Source organism: Bison bison, unplaced genomic scaffold (genome assembly GCF_000754665.1).
Source record: "Bison bison bison isolate TAMUID 2011002044 unplaced genomic scaffold, Bison_UMD1.0 scf7180017864067, whole genome shotgun sequence".
Lineage (NCBI taxonomy): Eukaryota > Metazoa > Chordata > Mammalia > Artiodactyla > Bovidae > Bison > Bison bison.
Genome location: NW_011494639.1, coordinates 664,415 through 670,331, shown reverse-complemented (window position 1 = coordinate 670,331; position 5,917 = coordinate 664,415).

The window sequence follows — 5,917 nt, the reverse complement described above, 5'->3', positions numbered from 1 at the left end:
AGGAGCATCCCCACCACCATCATCACCCCCGCCCCATGCTTCCCAAGAAGACAAAGCTGCCTATCATTTGCCTTTAATCTGTTTTCTTAATTTTCTTCCGAAGGAAAGTCACAGCTCCAATCAGTCCTCTAATCAATGGCTGCACTGCTCTTGCACAAATGAGCTGGATTTATTAAAGGAGTCCTCTCTTCGATGGAAATGGGCTCCCTGCTGGGGCTGCAAATACAGGCTAAGATTGACTGCTCCCAGAATAGGTGAAGATGTAAAGGAAATGAGCACAGGCAAATGACAGGAAAGAGAGGTTCCAAGGCCTCTGTACGACCACCGCACCACTGTAGGCAGGAACGCATGGTCACCAGGGACCCCCGGACATTTACATCTTACTTAGGCTGAGCCTGGGTACGTAACTAGCAGTGCCTCCCAAGTAAGCATCCTCTGTCAATCCTCCCCGGGCCTTAGGAAAAGAAGCTTACCCAAAAACAGGCTGAAAGGGAGACTCTTCCAGAGAGAGAGAGCCTCACAGAAACCAAGAGGTTATAGGCTGTCATAGCTGGAGAGATCCCCGGAGGGTGATGTACAGCCCCCCAATGAGAGTGTGCTCTGTGAAAGGACCCCAATATTTATGAATCAAGGACGACTAGAAGCAGAGGAAATTCATATTCCAAAGGTGTAAGAAATTGTTCGCATTAGACAAACATTAGATATTTGCATATTACATTTGGGGGCTGAGATCTCCTTGATGGTAAGAAGTAGACACTAAACTCTTGCTTACAAAGAGAGGAAGCCAGTGGAGACGCTTGGAATGAGGAAAACTTCATCTGTGCTGCAAATCATGTCAAGTTCTGCCTTCACTGTAGGCAGATTCATATTTCTGGAAATTACTATTATGTTTCCTGGGGTGTTGTGGAGAGGATGGGGAAATCAATTTCTTGTTTATTTTCCCTTGAAGCCTCCAAGAAGCCTGAGGGGATGGGATCTCAGTGGAGAATATGGACAAGGCACTTGTGTGGTGGGCCGGCATCTGGCTCTGGTGACATGATGGAAGACAGAGACACAGAGAGAGAGAGAGAGAGAGAGAGAGAGAGAGAGAGAGAGAGAGAGGGACAGAGACACAGAGAGAGAGAGGGAGGGACAGAGACAGAAGAGGCAGGGAGAGAGAGAGGAGGGACAGAGACACAGAGAGAGAGGGAGAGAGAGAGAGGGACAGAGACACAGAGAGAGAGGGAGAGAGAGAGAGGGACAGAGACACAGAGAGAGAGAGAGGGGGACAGAGAGAGAGAGAGAGAGGGACAGAGACACAGAGAGAGAGGGAGAGAGAGAGGGACAGAGACACAGAGAGAGAGAGAGAGAGAGGGACAGAGACACAGAGAGAGAGAGAGAGGGAGAGAGACAGAGAGAGAGAGAGAGAGGGACAGAGACACAGAGAGAGAGAGAGAGAGAGAGGGACAGAGAGACAGAGAGAGAGAGAGAGAGAGAGAGAGAGGGACAGAGACACAGAGAGAGAGAGAGAGAGGGACAGAGACACAGAGAGAGAGAGAGAGAGAGGGACAGAGAGAGAGAGGGAGGGACAGAGACACACACACAGAGAGAGAGAGAGAGAGAGAGGGAGAGAGACAGAGAGAGAGAGAGAGAGAGAGAGGGACAGAGACACAGAGAGAGAGAGGGGGGGACAGAGAGAGAAGAGAGAGGGAGAGAGAAAGAGAGAGGGACAGAGACACAGAGAGAGAGAGAGAGAGAGAGAGGGACAGAGACACAGAGAGAGAGAGGGAGGGACAGAGACAGAAGAGGCAGGGAGAGAGAGAGGGAGGGACAGGGACAGAGACACAGAGAGAGAGAGAGAGAGGGACAGAGACACAGAGAGAGAGAGAGAGAGAGAGGGACAGAGAGAGAGAGGGAGGGAGAGAGACACAGAGAGAGAGAGAGAGAGAGAGGGACAGAGACACAGAGAGAGAGAGAGAGAGAGGGACAGAGACACAGAGAGAGAGGGAGGGACAGACACAGAGAGAGAGGGAGGGACAGACACAGAAGAGGCAGGGAGAATGGGAGTCCTATGCCGTAAACAATAGGAGCCAAGCTGCTTAGTAGCCCTGTTTCACGCATTTCTATTCTCAGTTATAATTCCCTTCTGTTGCTCTCAAACCTCACTTTTGTTCAGCGTGTCAGCCTGAGAGAGAGCAGTCTGAAAAGCAAAACAGTTGCAAGATGGTGAGGAGTATCAGCGTAGCAGAGATGCAGCACAAAACCAGCGTGGAGATGATGAGGGTCACGCAGGATGTGTATGTGGGCCACGCAGCCACTCCTCGGATAATCCTCCTTCAAAGCTGCGGCCGGGGGAACCTGGCCGAAGGCGTGCTGTTCTGTAGTTGGGTGGAAAAGGAGGCTGGTGCTGACTGTGAATAAGGGGAGGCTGGAGAACATCTGGATTCCAGGAGAAACAGAATCCAGACGTGTCACGAAGTGACTTGCCCAGGGCCACAGAGCTAGTCAGTGACAGAGACAAACTCAGGTAGAGCTGGTGTGATTCTTAGTCTTGAGTTTTTGTTTTGTTTTGTTTTGTTTTAACAACCCTGGACTCACCACACCTCTCCCCACATTTCAAAGTCCAGTCAAGCTTTAAGTCACCAGTGCTCACCACTCAGAGAGAGAGGAGGAGGAGGAGGAGGAAGAGGAAGGTGGGGAGGAAAAGGAGGGGAGCGGACTCAGACAGCGCTTAGGGGAAGCAGAAGTTCCAGAGTTTTTGGATTGCTTGTATTTTTCTTGACCTGGCTCTGTTTTCTGGAGATTTGTGGACTGTTAGAACTGGAGGATCAGCCAGTCCATTGCCCAGACAGTGGTGGTGACTGGCCTAAAATTACTAGCAGCTACAAGTCCAGGCATGCTTGGAAGCAGAGGATGAGAGCAGCAGACACAAAATGTGGAGGGAAAACGAAGAAAAACAAAGGCCCCAGGGAGACCCGACTCCAGGGAGGGCGATGGAGGAACCCCTGTGTACCTTCCCGTTCTCCCTGGCCCACCGGCTTCCCTGACTCTGCTGTGTCGCTTCCTCTCTCCTTCCTGGAGCCCCTAAAGCAACTAGAGTGAGAAAAGGCCGCATCTTACTCATCTGCATCCTGTCTCGTTCCCCATCCTTACTCACCTCGTGTGCGTCCTGTTTCTCCTACACTCCTAGCTCCTGTGAGGTGGGAACTGGACTCCATGGTATGGACCCTTCCGCATGCTTCTCTTTTACAAAACACCTCACCCCATTTTGAATAAGCGATCTGTGATCGATAAGTACCTGCTTGTTGATTACCCTTTGAGAAAACTTCTCAAGGTGCACACATTCTTATATTATAGAGGGAAACATGTAAAGGGCAGGGGAAATGAGGCTTAGTCTTCTAATCCGAAAAATATAAAGGGAAAGACTCCGTGACACAGGGCCATTCCTTCTTATCTGAGCTGCGTTATTTTGGGGAACAAAATGCAGCAACTGCACTGACTGACTGTACAGTGTGGACAGGACATCCTCAGACCAAGAGGCTCTCTCCCCGTTTCCCTGCCGTCCCCTTCTGTCTCATTCCACACAGAGTCTTCCAAGAGCCTTGCCACGCAGAGTGTTCAGGATGTGACCGCAGCCTCAAGGACTCCAGCAGAGACACAGGCAGGAACCCGCCCGAGGTCTGTGAGGAGTGGCTGCTTTGGGATGCGTTTATATTTGCTTCGTCTCAATCGAAACTCCGAGTCTGATGGCGAGGAAGGGGATTCTGCAGCGCGCGCTTGGCAACACTGTCAGAACATGGAGTGGCTTTGCCTTCAGAGATGGGGCCGGAAGTGGGTGGTGGCCGCAACTGGAGAACCTGCCTCAGGCACGGACGAGTGTGTGGAGTGTGACAGTGGCTCCCTCTCCCCCACACCTCCTTCCCCACACCTACCAGCCTATGTGTCTGTGCATCATTAAAATCTTACTCGTGATGTAAAATGCCAGCCTGAAGTCCTAAGGTAACTTTGGCAGCCATAAAACTATCTATGGAAATCTTGAATTTTAAGTTGTCTCCTCTCCTCATTGCAGAACATTCTAGGGGATTGTGAGAAGGAGGCTCAGGCTTCCTCATCAGCTAGGGAGATGCTAACAAAGGACTGGAGAGGAGCACGTATGCGCCCACCTAAAACATCCATCCCAAAGCCTTTTGCCTGACATTACACCGTCACTTAACCTTTTCCAACTGAAAAGCAGATTCCAGGTGTATTTACTGTCGAGCCAGGTCATAGCTCCGCAGCCCGAGCAGAGAGGGACCACAGGCAGCATCCATCCTTCCATCCTGGCAAATTGAGACAGAGCTAAAGACAGATGCCACTCTGTCCCTCATCCTCTGACCTTCGCTCCTCTTCAAGGTGACCAAGTTTTGTGTTGGAACCTATTAAATATACATACCACAGTGACTGAAGTGTTCTTGAAAGGATGGGAAAAGGGAGTGCCAAGAAAGAGGAAGCATTCTGGAATGAATTATTGATCAAGTTTTCTTTCACACACACACACACACACACACACACACACCACATACACGTGCAAGGGTCAAGCATTCCCAGCCAGAAGGAGACTGCATCTTGTGCGGTCTTCACAGGGCTAAGAAAGATAACCTCTTTGCTCTAAACTCCATCTATCTGGTGGTTGGGAAATGTGTTCACGTCTCTGTGTATCTCCTTTTGTTTGCTTTTCCGAGAGAGCCTGAATCAGCGGATTTCAGAAGAAAGCTAACGCATCTGACAGGCTTAGAGAAATGATGTGTGCCACGTGAAAAAAATTAATTAAATAAAATGTTTTTCACTTATATAGCAGTTTTTATCCCAGTCTCTAAACAGGTTATGGTATTAATTAAATGTTGTCATGCATGACTTGTCACCTGGGCTCTATTGACCCGAGTGGAAATTGCGAGTCCGATTTCTGTGAGAGACAGAGAAACTGAGGCAGTGTGGAAGGAAGGATGAAACAGTCCTGAGGAAGGTTCCCTTACTGTCTCAGTCAGTGAGGAACTCAAGGGAACTGTCACCTCTGCACTGGCCACGCCGGCTTCATTGGTCTCATGAGAACCATTGGGGCGATGGCGAACCATGTACAGCTGATTCCAGTTCTGGAAACCTCACTCTCGATGGGGGCCATTCTCTGCTCCGCCAGCTGATGCAACTGCCTCCTTACAGGCCAACTTTGTAGCCATTACAAGAGTATTAGTTATCTATGCTTATATTCCTAGCAGCCAAAGATGGAGAAGTTCTATACAGTTAGCAAACACAAGACCAGGAGCTGACTGTGGCTCAGATCATGAACGCCTTATTGCCAAATTCAGACTTAAATTGAAGAAAGTAGGGAAAACCACTAGACCATTCAGGTATGACCTAAATCAAATCCCTTATGATTATACAGTGGAAGTGAGAAATAGATTTAAGGGACTAGATCTGATAGACAGAGTGCTTGATGAACTATGGACCGAGGTTCGTGACACTGTACGGGAGACAGGGATCAAGACCATCCCCATGGAAAAGAAATGCAAAAAAGCAAAATGTCTGTCTGGGGAGGCCTTACAAATAGCTGTGAAAAGACGAGAAGCGAAAAGCAAAGGAGAAAAGGAAAGATATAAGCATCTGAATGCAGAGTTCCAAAGAATAGCAAGGACAGATAAGAGAGCCTTCCTCAGGGATCAATGCAAAGAAATAGAGGAAAACAACAGAACAGGAAAGACTAGAGATCTCTTCAAGAAAATTAGATATACTAAGGGAACATTTCATGCAAAGATGGGCTCGATAAAGGACAGAAATGGTATGGACCTAACAGAAGCAGAAGATATTAAGAAGAGGTGGCAAGAATACACAGAAGAACTGTACAAAAAAAGATCTTCATGACCCAGATAATCACGATGGTGTGATCACTCACCTAGAGCCAGAC